This window comes from Diospyros lotus, chromosome 4 (genome assembly GCF_014633365.1).
Source record: "Diospyros lotus cultivar Yz01 chromosome 4, ASM1463336v1, whole genome shotgun sequence".
NCBI classification, from domain to species: Eukaryota; Viridiplantae; Streptophyta; class Magnoliopsida; order Ericales; family Ebenaceae; genus Diospyros; species Diospyros lotus.
Window position 1 is genome coordinate 29,801,441 of NC_068341.1, and position 15,871 is coordinate 29,817,311.

At 38.3% G+C, this 15,871-nt stretch overlaps 1 non-coding gene and 1 pseudogene across 1 annotated transcript; one reads left to right on the forward strand and one right to left on the reverse strand.

Moving 5' to 3' along the window:
• The window catches only part of LOC127799764 (uncharacterized), an 87,937-nt pseudogene that overhangs the window by 49,451 nt on the left and 22,615 nt on the right, over nucleotides 1–15,871 (forward strand).
• LOC127800836 (small nucleolar RNA R71) lies at nucleotides 14,909–15,015 on the reverse strand. The gene has a single exon (XR_008022865.1). It is a non-coding gene; the product is annotated as a small nucleolar RNA R71 (small nucleolar RNA).

Here is a 15,871-nt window from a genome sequence, read left to right on the forward strand (position 1 = left end):
GGATCTATAGAGATAGATCCATGAGGTTGCTAGGACCCTCCCAAAGCACATACATTGACAAGGTGCTAAAGAAGTTTAGCATGAAAGATTCTAAGAGGAGAAATATTCTCATGTCACATGAAATACATCTCTTCAAAGCTATGTGTCCAAAGACACAAGATGAGAGAGATAGAATGAATCGAGCACTATATGCCTCGGCCATTGGTTCAATCATGTATGTCATATTATGTACGAAGCCTAGTGTCGCATATGCTTTAAGCATATGTAGTAGATATTAAGCTAATCCAGGTGAGAAACACTAGATTGCAGTGAAGAACATCCTTAAGTACTTAAGAAGGATTAAAAAGATGTTCTTGGTATATGGAGAATGAGAGCTTACCGTTAAGGGGTTCACAGAAGCCAGTTTTAAGTCCAACCATGATGATTTTAAGTCACAGTCGGGATTCACATTCTACCTAAACGACGAGGCTATTTGTTGGAAGATTTCCAAATAGGAGACAGTTGCAGATTCAACAACTGATTGAGGTAGAATACATAGCAGTTGCCGAAACAGCTAAGGAGGTTGTGTGGATTCGTAAGTTCATTGGTGAACTTAGAGTGGTGTCCATCATTGTTAATCTAATAAAAGTGTATTGTGATGACAATGGATCCATCGCGCAAGCGAAGGAACCACAGTCTCATCAACAGACCAGACATGTATTACGGCATCACCATCTAATAAGAGAAGTTATCAGTCGAGGTGACATGCGTATAGAGAAAGTACCGACAGACGACAACGTCGCGATCCCTTAACTAAAGCTCTATTCTAGGAGAAACATGAAAGTCATGTTCAATCATCAGGTATGAGATACATGAGTGATTGACTCTAGTGCAAGTGAGAGATTGTTAGTATAGGTCATCTAGACCCAATCAGATTAGTCATGTTATACACTGACAATTGCAATTATATTTATTATTAAATAAAGAGTTATTCAATTTCACAAGAAGTTGTTTTATTAGTGTAACGGCCCGCCTCCGGGAGCCTCCCCGTGCACAAAGAGGATCTGTGAGAGGGTCATTATTGGAATGATATCAAACAATAACGCAAACTGAAAACTCAGACACCACCCTTACTAAAACCATATCTTTTTAATTACATAGCATCTCATAGTCATTTTTACATAAACATTCATATCGTGAGCCCACCTAGCTTATATAACATATATCCATCTCAAAATTATAAAACATTACTCTAACATAAGCACAATGACACCCAAGACCTAGTTTCGGGAGGACTTTACACTTGCTATCATGACTCGACAATCTAAACCCAACTCTGTCAAACGCACCTGTGATCTCAGGATACTCTTACCTGGAATAATGGAAAGCAAACGTGAGTCACAAGACTCAGCAAGCTCATGAAAGAAAAGTTGTGGGTTAAAGATAGGACTCTTCCCATGACACCCCATGCAATTCATGCCAATGCAACCATACCATGTCATGATCCATACATGCCTTACTTCCAAATGCATAACATAAAGTTAACTGCACATAAAGGTCCTTGGGGCCCACATAAGCCACACATTGGCACCCAAGTCCTGCATACAAACCTGTTGCAGCCTAACATAGGCTACCATATCATCATTCATAAAGACCCACCTTTTCCTGACCTTGGTCGGCTTTTCCTGATACTCATAACATTAACATCATTTCCTATCATCCATCATATCATTCCATCGTGTTGTGGTCCACTGCCACGGCCTAGATTTGTGGTGAGCGCCACCCATCCTCATACTCATCACTTATAACAACACATCCTTACCATGCAATGCAACAAATAGGAAATGCAATGGCTTTGGTAGCATAAACATGATGACAAGGCCCCCATAAACCAAACATTAGGCCATGCTACGCCCACATAGGAATTCATACATGCGATATACTCTGAATGCACCAGCTCACCTAGAGTACCCAAGTTGGCTCTTAGACTAACCGGGTCATGTAAATGCTCACACATCCCATCACACACAAAGCATGTCCCCCAAATGAATGCAACACAGTCCCTGCGCAGCACACACATCATGATATGCACAAACCAAGGTTGGAATCTGGCAGTACCATCTCTTCTAGCCCGTCTAGCGCTTATCATAATAGCCGATGACTGGCGCCCATACATCCAACCATCAACTGCCACAACCCACGGTCGACAGTCAATTGCTTTGTACCCCATACCCTTAGACACCCATAGACAACATTAAACTTAGTCACTTAAGCTTATCATTTCGCACATTTTATCCATGACAACATAGACTCCATTATGTCGTTCACATTCTCATCTCTTCTCATACACAGGAAATCATCTCCACATTCATAATAAATTATTAACATAACTCCATAATCTTGACCATAGCCACTTTCTAAGAACCTAGTCCCAACGGGTTCGGCATCATTCCTAAGGAAAGCGGAGCGATACAAAGCTTCATAACAGTCGAAATGAATGACACCGAGACATCATTGCTTAACTCATTCCATTAACAGTAAACTCATTAATAAAATATAAGTCATAGGGTGGTTACCACGTGGATTATTATTATTTATACGTGGAATCGAGTCACGGTGAGGGAGGGAATAAAATACAAGAAGCCATAGAGACTTTTGCAGGAAATAAAGAACATGAGGAGAGGGTTAGGAGCTTGCTTTTATTCGCCTGATTCTTGCCTTTATGGAGCTCCCGCTGCAAAGTAAAATGTTTCCTAGCAATTAATACAATCGTGACTTAAATTAATTAATTCTAACCGCCTAATCCACATAATCTAATTGTGAAAAACCCATAAGTTAAATATATAGTGCCTATAACAATTTTATCCACTTACCAAAATATTTTAGACACAAAATAACCTCCAAAATCCCTTAATTTTCCCTCATCTCTTCCTTTCCTTTGCTGCAGTCACGCTCTTTTTTCTTCCTCTCGTTTTCTCCTCTACCTCCTGCTTCAAGAAAGGCCAAAATCAGCCTTAAAATGGCCAAAATTTGGCCAAAAATGGCCTTAAATACACCAAGCAGCAAAGCTTAGCTGCCAAGGCGGGAGGAAGCGGCTGAGGGCGCGCCACATGCGCGTCTCGTGCCTACAGCGTGGCACCCCCTTCTCCCCCAAAATGACATCGTTTCAGGGGCTCCTTGCGCTGGAAAAATCCCAACAATTTTCCTCGCGCGCTCTGCACCCGCCCATCCTCGAACCCGTGCCTCACCCACAGAAATCGTTGCGCGCGACTACCTGGCTGTCACTTGCCCTCAACCTATTTGCACACGCGATTAAATTTAAAGTAGCCCTGGCACCTCTTTGTCGAATTACACCAACACCCCAAACTTTCTAAAAACTCCACTTACCTCCTAAACCATAATTTCTACTTATTCCACTTGTACCCCGATAATTCTGGAAAATCCCAAATTCACCCAAATTGATAATTTCATAATTACTCCCAAGTAAAATAATTAATTACCCTAATTACTTATTTCCTCAAAATAACATCAATTATTATTTTCCCTTAAATTTCCAAATATTCAATAATGATCTCAAATACCAAAATTAATAATTGTTATTCGTCTCCAAAATTTCGAGATGCTACAATTAGTTTCTTGTTATTATTGTAATGATTGGATGATACTAGATAGAAGTCCATATGATGTATATTATGATTAATCTATATTGATTGGAGATAATGTATCATAGTTTGAAGACATCATTAAATATCCCAAGTCGTAACAATGTCACGAATAGACATTGACAATTGCGATAAGACTTGTATGTGCTATGTTTTTGTTATCTAATAGCATTGGGGGTCTCACACCCATAGGCATGGGGATGTGTAACGACCCGCTCCCACTTACGGGCGTCACCGGTAAATAATCGACCGGATTACTCACCCGACAAACCACGACTGAAGGGTTGGACTATGTTTCAACAGGAAACGCCCTAGGTGGGAACTAGGTTTTGTCCTTCCCTTCGCTCCACTCAGGAATCGGTCCCAACTCAATCAAGAAAACACAGCGGACTGAGACCCGAAACCCGAGTGAGTTTCACCTCTCTTCAGCTCGCCCCATAGCAAGCCAGAGGTGACCCAGGCACAAAGCTAGCATACAAACACTTCGCTGAGTATTGGGGATTTATGAGAACGTACCTTGCTGATCTTTACTTGGCCCGAAACTCATCTTGGCCAGCTAAGCCATATCCAAAGAACCCTCTCACAATCATTTATCACACTATGATGATTATAACAATTAAATACATCTAATGCTCAACATCGCTTACACTCAATTACATGAATACGTATAAAAATTTACAAGGGAATACACCACCACACATCTCAGGCAACAAATTTAATTGCCACAACAGCCTCCCGGCGCCATCCCTGCTTGCATCCGAACTTGCATCATCTACACATGAGGCAAAACCTCATGAGTCATAAAGACTCAGTAAGGGTGCAATGCATGTAAATATGAATATAACGATGTTTATGTATGCCAATGCATGCAAATGAGGCTAGGCTCACACGTCCTCACAACCCACTAAGGTTTGAGGCATCAACCTATCAGCCCCCCCACCACTAGTCCTCCTTATGGCCACAGGTCCACTAGAGCTTGCATCACACAAGATATAACCACTACATGCCAATGCAACATAAAAACATTATCAAATGTATTTACTGACTTGCAAAGCCACCTCCACATGGGGCTATCCCCTTACCTGGCTCAAAGCCTCGTCCCTGCCTCGACGAGAACGCCAGCCTGAACTCCGAGCTCTTCTAGGATCACCGCCTTCTCATTCGAACCTAGAGGCAAACACACAAAAACCTAACTCCATTAACATTCGGCATTAACCCAATGCCCTCGATTTCGCCACATTGCAAAATCACCATCAACATTATTTCCAAACAACCCGACATAGGGTTTAATCCAACAATTAACTATTTTACATTAACTCGCTTAATGCAAATAACTGGGGAAGAAAATACTAATTTACCTCGACCCATTTGGAGAGAATTTCAAAAAACACCCACACCGGTGTTGCCTCACGAGCTGCCATTTGCGCCCAAGATCCCATTTTCGATCTTCCGACACGCTCTTCAAGCCCCAATTTAATTTTCAGAACTTTCCCCACCTTTTCTGAAATTTTTCGGGATTTTCTCCTTTTTTTTTCCAGTTTTTCCTTATTTCTTTATTTTTTTATTTTTTTTCCTTTTTCTCTTATTTTTCTCTTCTTCTCCGTGCCTCCCCTACGCGCGCACTGTTCATGCTTCTTCAACCTCGCGCCTTCTTCGTTGCATCTTCTTCCCCGCGCGCGCATACCACCTGCGCGCGCGGCTGCTCATCGCCGCAGCTGGCTTCGCCAGCCACCTCCAGCACCGCCTCTCCCGACCGCTGCTTGTCGCAATGCCACCGCTGCCACCGGAACCGACCCCCTTCGTGCGCCTTTGCCGCTGCAATTGTTGGCCTCCCCTGCGCAACATGCTCCCATGGCTGACAGCACTGCTTCCGGCCGCCATTGCTGGTCATGCTTCACCCGTCGGTCGCCGCCACAAACCATCGTTGCAGTAGCACCGCCCGCGTCCCTACGCGTTGCCATGGCCGCTGCTACCTCTGGCTCCCCTTGCCAATGCCGCCGGCGCACCATGCCCGCCACCTCGAGCTGCCGAGGGCCGCCTCTGCCTCGGCCATGGCCGTCGCTGGCCGCTGCCCGACACCGCTCCAGCTTCATTCGTCGGGTTCAATGGCAGCTTCTCCCATAGCCGAACTCGGCCGGCTCTCTCTTACTCTCTCTCGATCTCTATCTCGCACTCTCACTCGATCTCTCTCTCTCAATCGCTCGATCGCTCTCTTCCGAGTTCTCTGTTTTTGAATTCAAATTTAAATTTTTTATAGCAGTGAACTCGCGGGTCTCCTATATATATATATATTCACGCCCATATATATATCCATATATATAATTACATATATAAAGCTTTTAATCCCCTTATTTTATCAAAATTCCTTTTTAAGGAATATAAAATTACACTTGAGACTTTTAATAATAACACTTTAACCCTCCAAAGCTTAATTAAATTATTATCAAGCCACACCATATCTCGATTTATCAAAAATTAATAGCCGACCGTTACTCGGGAATACCGACCTCATCCCTGCGCTTGCACGGGACTTTTATTCGACCCGAAAACACTTAAGGGTTGCCTTACTCAGAAATCCGAACCACCCCTAGGGTCCCCTCAGCGTCCAGGAGGTCCCCTCCGATTATTCGGTAATGGCACCCACTCGGGCTTATACGGAATTTATTCCAAAAATTATTCTCGGTCGGAACGCTTTTAGCGCCATTATCTTCATCCCGAGATGCTCATCAATCTCTTGTCCTCTTCCCTGGACATCCAAGTCCCGAGGCACTCCCGACCGCCAATTCGGCAAATTTCATTAATAAATTACTCGAATTTGACCTTTGGCCTTCCCGGACCACCCGAGGTTCTACCCAAAAATAATCAACATTATTTATTTTTAATAACATGTAATACCGGGTATTACAGGATGCCTAGACAAGTACATAGGTGACTTATGTTGGAGAACATATCAATGGACGCGACTCACCATGAGGATTCATTTTGATTATATGTTGATGGAATTCTCATACGAGATGGGTGTAACTAATCCGTGGACCTAAGGTTGTCATGATCATCTTATAAGAAGACTTGTATGTTTTGACATCATTATGATGGGCCTAAACAAAGGCTACACATGGGCGATCGTTGGGCATGTTGTGAGGCTTGTGGAGATGGGTGCATAACCAAGATGGGACTCGTCTATCCCTTGATAGAGGATGATGTATCTAAGGCGTCTTCGGTGGATATTCACTTTAAATCCATGGACATGGTGAAAGAGATCAATAAGGAGTTATTAATTCACTTTCTATTAAGTGAAGATATCCAAAGAACCAAAGAAAATTCATGTGATCGTAATCAAGCAACACATCGCCAGACTTGAGATCACAAAATATATATTGACGAGATGATCAAATTACACAGTAACTGATTAGTGATCAATTTTGTAAAAATTTTATTATAATTTCACCCTTATTTTGATCTTAAAATGGTTTAAATTGAATATTATTATGCATTTTGTAATTTTGTGCATGTTTAAAAATATTAATATAAAAATATAAAAAATATAAAAAAAATTAAATATAATATATATAATAATATAATATATATAATAATATAAATATGGAAAGCTCAGGCCCAAGCCCAACACATGGAAAGCCCAGGCCCAAGCCCAACACAAGGAAGGCCCAACACAAGCCCAAAACAAGGAAGGCCCAAGCCCAACACAAGGAAGGCCCAAGCCCAAAAATATGAAAAGCCCAAGTCCCACAAATTGATGACATCATCGCTTACATCATGGGTTGGAGTGACATCATTGCTTACATCATGAGTTGGAATGACATCATCGCTTACATCATGTGTTAGATATTTTATTTATCTTTGTATTTTTAAATTAGTTATTTTATTTTTCTTTAGATATTTTGTATTATTAAATTATATAATTGAGTGGTCTCTATTGCATCTTTTAGCCTATAAATAGAGCACTTGGGGTGCATTTGTAACCATTCAATTTTCCTATAATGAAAGTATAGTTGTGTTCTTGAGATTTATCTCTCAAAATTTTCACTTTAGTTTCAATATGATTTCGTTCTTAGAATTTCTCTCTTAAATCTTCAACCTTTGTTTCCATATAGTTGCATTATGTTATTCATATTATCTTTTTATTATATACCGCCTATATGGTCGGTTAAAAAATAGTCTTTCAATTCTTGTCTTTTCATTATATACCGCCTATATGGTCGGTTAAAAAATAGTCTTTTAAATACTGTCTTTTAATTCCCATCATTTAAATTCCTGCCAATTTATTTTAAAAAATGAAGATGAGTAGCTAAATCCGATCTTGGGTTAAGACAAGGACAGTGTCCAACGCCAATGATTCCCAAAGAAAGCTGCGCTTCAATTGTGTAATATTAATCTGATTTAATTTGAGCAATGTGCGTATCGTGTATCTTTGAGTTTGGATTGGAGCATAAGCCTAACTTAGAGTTTCCATGCCACGTATGGAGATTGCTAGACCTGGAAATGTTTTCATACCCAAGCCCAAATGATTAATCTGTACCTATAAATTCTATCTGTGGGATATAATTCAATTTATGATAATTGCTTAACTTAGAATTTCCATGCCATGTATGGAGATTGCTTAAACAAGAATTATCATTATCTTGAACTAAAATTACTCATAGATCTGCAAAACTTAATTCAGATGAATATTATTAATCTTTTCTATTAAGTTGGGAATTAATTGGTTTTGACACTGAAATTGTCTTGACCCAAGCTACTTAAACTCATTGTTAATTTAGTTTTAATCATTTCCTTTAGATTATCTTAATCACCTCTTAAAATCAAATATTCAGTGATTTCTGTTTTCATCCAAAATAATCTCCCTGTGAACCGACTCGGACTCACCGAATTATAAATTTAAAATTGTACTACACGCACACTCGCACACTGGCGAGTATAATTGCCCTATACCTGCTTTAACAAAAGGATTAATGTTTGATAAATTTGGTTGTTGTTTTGATAAATAAATGTGCAGGGTAGCGTAGCAGTTAGTAACCATGCTCATGAAAGGTTGTTTACGGGTTATAAATCCTTTTGAATAATTAGGTAGGCATGATGCCTTACTAGAGGTCAATCTTGTCTTATGTGTTAGTACCGACATATTGATAACATATTTGGAAGCCGCAATTTGTGAAATTTCTAGCTTATCACTAAAAGCCGCAAATAGAAATCAAGTTCTATCACTAGTCGATTTTACTTTATGGTGTATAGTACTTACGAAGCAATCCCCAACCTATCTCCTCTTGGTCTCAAGATTAGACATCAAATCATGTAAATAGTAGTCAATTATTCATAAGCATTAAATTCAATACCACACAACTCAACATAACCCAAATTATTCAATCATATAAAATTATAAAAAATGCACCATCATAGTTTTGCCCAATACATGGCCTTAGCTTAACAAATTAGTTCATAGAAGAATTAATTAAAACCCAAAATAACAATAGATACATATGAAAATCAATTAAAAAATGACAAAGAAAAAGAAGTTCCTTTGTCCAGATCTGTTCAGATCTGGGTTAAACAAATATGTCGCCTGCTGCGTGCGCCACTTCTGTCTCCAATCTCTCATCTGTTTGCCACTTCCCAGCTTCCAATCTCCTTCCCTTAGCCTTTATTATGCACACTGCTGCAACACTAACCCAGTATTGTCACTTTTTTATATTGTTTTTAGTTATAATGAAGATTATTTAGCAATTCAAATCATCAAAGAAAATGGTGAGGCGTTTAGACTCGCCAGTGCACAAGTGTAATCGTAGCAGAAATTTATATTTTTTGGGTAAGTCTGGGTTGATTCACAGGGAGATTACTCATGGAATGAGATAATCACGCCAAATCAATCAGATTAAAGAATATGACAATTGTTTGAACTGATAGGAATTATCTAGTATTTGGATATGGAGAAATCTTGGGTCAAGACAATTCAAGTGCCAGGCTCAACTGATCCCCTATAGCTTTCTTAAGAATAACAGTTTATTTAGTTTGCTTGACGTTTAGTCATTAAATGCACGACTGAGATAATGATAACTCTAGTTTAAGCAATCCCCATACATGGCAAGGAGGATTCTATATTAAGCAGCTATCATAAATCAGTGTGTAAATAATGTTTGCAAAGATAATCATTTGGGCTTGGGTATGAGGACGTTTTCAGGTTAAGTAACCTTCATACATGGCATGAAGACTCTAGGTTATGCATACGAACCAATCCAAGCCTAAAGTTTTAAATGAAGAATAATTTTCAAGCTCCCTAAGTTCTGTTATTGAACATCTGAAGTTCGGCTATCTCGGGTAATCAAAGGCTTTGGACACTATCCTTGCCTTGCCCCAAGTTTAAAGTTAGCCACACATCTTCATGGAAAAAACAACTTAAACTAAACTCAACTGGTAAGTAATGAATAGAAAATGAAAATGAACGACGAGGATAACTGTAAAATAAACTACTATTATATTGAATGTTGAATGAAAGAAGAGAACTACAACTGATTATGAACTTGTAGTAAACTTGAAGAATAAAATGAAGAACAAGAATTAAAGTACATGTTTAAAGGTATAAACAATCATGCAGAATGTAAATACTACTCTACTGATTCTAGCTGATTCTAAGCACAAAAAGAGACTTCTATTTTTATCTCTATTGTCTTGATTCCGAGGAGGATCATCCCTTTTTAAGCTTGTTTGACCAGTATATTTTGCACTCTTATTTAGTTGTCCAAGCTTAGCATTTAAGTATTCAATGAACATGATTGCTACTCATTTTGGGCTCAATATTGTCAATATAGGTACACATCACATGCAAAGCGAACATGGAACAAAAAGAAACGATTTTGGTGCAGGATAGGAGTGGAAATAAAACTTGAAGGCATGGTTAGCTATCAACTTGAAATGAGATGGAGAAAGTGGAAACAGAACAAGAGTGAAAAGTGAAAAGCGAAGAAGAAAGAGGCTAAGGAAGAAATCTAGTGGCTTACAACGGTATGCATTCTGCTGTAGGACCACTATAAGAATTAGTTTCTGAAGCTCACGGTCTTACAGTGGAATGCATACCTCTGTAATACCACTTTAGGAATTGCTATCTGGATAGCGTTCTGAACTTCAATTTAAAGCGCAATTTCGACCTGTCTCCATCCAAATCAATGGGAAACGAGAGTTTTCACTGTGCACGACTTTAATAACCTAAAAATCACTATATAAAAACTTATTCTTGAGGGATTTGGGGAGTTTTGGGATGGAAGAGAAGCGGACGGAAGATTGAAGACTATACTCTTGGGTTGTATTTTTCTTTTCTTTCTCAATTCTTTGCTATGGATTCCAACTCTTTTCTTTTTCTTTTGATTGCAAGAATGCATTGCTAAGTGTTTATAGCTAGGGTGAATGATGAAACCTCGACTTCTAATGGTTTGATTTAAAGTTATTCGATTTGCTATTTTCTTATCCATTCGGGTTGATTGTTTGTTATGTTCATAATATCGTTTTGATGCTTGATCACCATTGAAACATATTTGTGATTTGTATTGCTTTCGAGAGATTCAAAATGGATTAGACATGGTAGCAAACAACGTAGGGTCCTATAATAGGTAGAGATACCATTATGTCCTATGAAATCATTTTGTGATTAACTCCGTGATTGAATGCATGTTTATATGTTCGAAGGTTGACTAGAGATAGTTAATCTCATATATATACATAGAACTGAATGACCATCAAGAGAGACTTTTGGTTGTAATTGGATCATCGATTTTCAGCTTAAGATAAGGAATAGTAAGACCCAAGTAATGAATAATTGAATCATAGAAAGCTGACAGTGGATTCACGAACCCTAGTGCCTTAGTCTTGTGAGTTTTAAATCAAAGAAATTGTTTTAGTTGCATCTTTTATTAGTGAATTAGTTTTCATTGCAATTGAAGTCATTGTTAATGTAACACCCCCTTCTCCTAGAACTGCCCGAGAAGAGGTGCTATGGGAAATAAAATAAAACTAACTGATAAACTGAAATCTGATACCATAAATGAATATCTCAATCAATAAAACTCTGAGTCAACATAATTTGAAAACCATAAACTCTGTCTAAGGGAAGATCCCTCAACTGAAATGTAAACTAATACTAAACTGACAAACACTATAAACTAATAAACTCCCAGACATCTTTGGTCTTGAATGGCTCCACGTACACACACTACTAAACACTGCTACTAGGCCCCACATCTGGTACTCTCCCGTTAGGACCTGGAATGGTGAAGAGTACAAGGTGAGCTACAAAGCTCAGCAAGTAATAAACTGGAAAGAATAACTGGAGCTGAATCGAAAAATATCGATACTGATAAATACTTACTGAACTTGTACTGAGAGATATAATAATTACTGAATTCCATTTACAAGATGTAATGCACATAAACTGTAAACTAAATGTAGGTATGCAACTTTGGCACGTAGGCCCACATAATTGTAATACATACGTGACTGATCTGAATCCTGTAAACATAAAAACTGTAAGCACATACTATGGGCAACATGCCCCTAGCCCCTAGTCGACATCAGGCGAGCAACTCATAACTGAGATATAACTGAACTGATACTAGTGGGATCCTCGCGGACAAGCCGCCTGGCGCACATAATGCAATACTCATATAAATGCTGGCACACGATATGTAGTGTTCCATATAAAGTCATGCTCGATGCTCATACAAATATGTATGCACATAATCTCACATAATAATGCTGATCATGTCATAATTAATTGCTAAATATGGTATATGATTTTTACCAGCTATATTGAGATACAAACATTCTGAAATTTCTGAGTATAGGCATGGCATATTGGATTTTATCATATCTTGGAATAAAAATTCAATATTTGAATAATTGAATATTTATATTAAATTTAAGACTTGCATCAAGAATTTATTGGAAGCCATTCGGATGCCATATGATACTATTTGGATAATTGAGGAAGTATAAGGAGCAATTCGAATGACGCAGCAGCCCATTCGAATGAAAAAAATAGACTACAACAAGCTCATTCGAATCGCAGACACTCATTCGAATGACAGAGGCTCATTCGAATGACAGAGGTTCATTCAAATGACAGAGGCTCATTCGAATGATAGATGATATATAACAAAGGCTATTCGGATCTGATCAATGACTCATTCGAATGACTCACAAATTCATTCGAATGAATTTGACAATTTTTCAACTTTTGAACTGGTAAAAAGTGACTCATTCGAATGCAACAGTACCCTCATTCAAATGAATTAATGGGATACTCACAGGTCATTCGAATGACGGAGAAACTTATTCAAATGCTAGACTATACAAAGCAATAACTTATTCAAATCTTCAAGGACTCATTCAAATGACAAGAAAACTCATTCGAATGACAGACTCAAAACTTCAAAAATACATACAAATGATACGATAACACATGACTCATTCGAATGACTGATACATTACAAGGGAAAAACTTACGATAACGCTGAGAATTCATTCGGATGCATCAAAACTCATTCGAATGACACAAGACTCATTCGAATGACTGGAATCTCATCAGACATAAAACTCATGATAACAGAGACGATACCTTGAATCAAAAACTTAACATTACTATACCATTCCAAAAGAAATCTTGGGAGAACAATCCCAATCAATATAGAATAATATCAAGATGGATAAATCAATCATTTATGAAAGAAAACACTGAAAAGAATTGTGCATGGCTTATCATATCTCACTGGATAATGATATATCGCATGAATATATATACATATACATGAACATACCATCTGATTAAACTGGGAACCCAAAACAAAGAGTCTTGGTATTCTGAGATCACTGCTAATATGATTTGAAGATCATATTTAAAAGATTCACTATAAAGAATCCCACATAACTTCCTCATGCACTCACTGTTCTACGCATATATATATATACACTGGAACTGATATAAATCTGAGAACTCAATGAAGCGCTGGAATAAACTGAGAACAAACTATTATGAATCTGTAATGAAAGGAATCACAGATAAGATACTTGCCTTCTGCTAACTCTGATTGGATCAAATGATTGTAATGGAAGATCTAAACACTGCAATGCTTCTCAAACTCTATGTTCTTCACAAACTTCTTCTCTTTCCGCGGCGTGAGAAAATTAACTTATGAAACTATATATATACACTGATCTGAGAAGCCCTAACGCCATAACTCATTCTCCTATTATAACCAGGAGACTTCACAAACCCAAAACCTTCTCAAGCTCGGATACCTCAATCCCTTAAGAATAATAACTCTAATAAATTAATTAAATTCTAATCACAAATTGCTAAATAACTCTCATGTCCTTGCATTTAATTTCCCATAAAAAGTAAATATAATTAAATGCTATTTCCTCAATCAAAATCTCTAAATGGCCATATTAAATAATTAATTGGCCAAATCTCTGAAACAAAACTTAAATAAGAAACTAAATAATTTCTAAATAAATTCTAGACCCTCTAATGGGTCGCTACAGTTAATGTGTGTGTTAGGTTAAGGTCAAATCAATTAGAGTAAACGTCAAAAGTTAGTCCTCGTGGGTACGACACTCTATTCATCGCTATATTACTTGTCACGATCTGTCCACTTATGGGATAGAATAGGCAGACAAGTTTTTGGCGCCGTTGTCAGGGACTAGCTCTTTTGATTACTACTTTGATTGATATTAGCTTTAACTGTTAAATTTTGTTTTCATTATTTTTTTGGGTTGAGCTATTTCAATTTGTGTGTGTGTAGGGATTGAGATAATGCATGAGCCGTTCAGAACATTCAGATATTTGTGAGTTCGATCCTGAGATAGAAAGAACGTTCCATCAAAGACGTCATGAACAAAGAGCAAAGAAGGAAGAGCAACTGAATAATATGGGTGACAACACCAATAAACTCATTCAAATGGCACAGGTCGTTGAAGTCAACGAAAGAGACATTCTGATGGGGGACTTCATGATGCCTCCAGTGAATGAAAACTGGTCAAGATGCGAGGAAATTCCACACTATCACTTGTCTCGGTTTCTGGAGTATTATGGGAATTTCAAGTATCAAGGAATTAATGAAGAGGCACTCAAGATGCGCCTTTTCCCTCACAATCTGAAGGATAGGGCTCGAGAGTGGTTAGATTCACCACCGGGTAGTATTACTACATGCACAAATTTGCTACAAAAGTTCACACTCAAATACTTCCCACTGGCTAAAATTAACAAGCTTAAGCATGAGATTTCAGCTTTTTAGCAAAATGAGTCTGAAAATTTTCATGAAGCATGGGAGAGGTTCAAGGAGTTATTGAGGAAGTTTCCTAGTCATGGTTTTTCACTACCAACTCAAAATCACTTTTTCTATGCTAGACTCACTCCTCACAGCTGCTCTACAGTTGATTCTACAGCAGGAGGATCAATTCAAAACAAATCAGCCGGGGAACTTCATAACTTGTTCAAGACAATGAGTGAGCAGTTAGTGATGTGACCAGATAGGAACTCACATAAAAGAATAGCTAGAGTGCATGAGGTGGATGTTAACACGTTGATGTTGGCTAAGATTGATGCACTATCAAAGCAGATGGAAGCCTTAAAGTATACTTTGAATGTTAATATGGTGCAAGGATCACTCCCCATATGTGAAACTTTTAGAGCAACTCATCCATCATCTGAATGTCCGCTGCTCATAAATCCACCATTCACAAAGCAAGCTGCCTATGCTCAAAATTTCCAACATTAGCAAAATTTCCAAAGGTAACAAAATAACCCATTCTCACAGACATACAATATGGGTTGGAGGAATCATCCTCATTTCTCTTATGGTAATATTCAGAACATCCAAAATCCACCAAAAGAAGGGCGGCCACAAGGGGAAAAAGGAGGATGGGAATAAGCGATTTTAAAGCTTCAAGAATGAAGTGATCGGACTAACACAGCTATTAAGAATATTAAAAATCAGATTGGGCAACTAGCAAAAATCCTAAAAGAAAGGCAACCGGGCACATGGCCTAGCAACACCGAGGTGAACTCAAAGGAGCAAGTAAATGCGACCACAACAAGGAGCGGGGTACAACTCCCAGAAATTCATGCTAAGAGGCCCGAAGTTGCTAAAGAGACTAAAAAAGTTCAAGACATACTAGCCGAATTAGATGAGTCTGAGGCTCCAAATAATCAAGAGGAACAAGAAGCT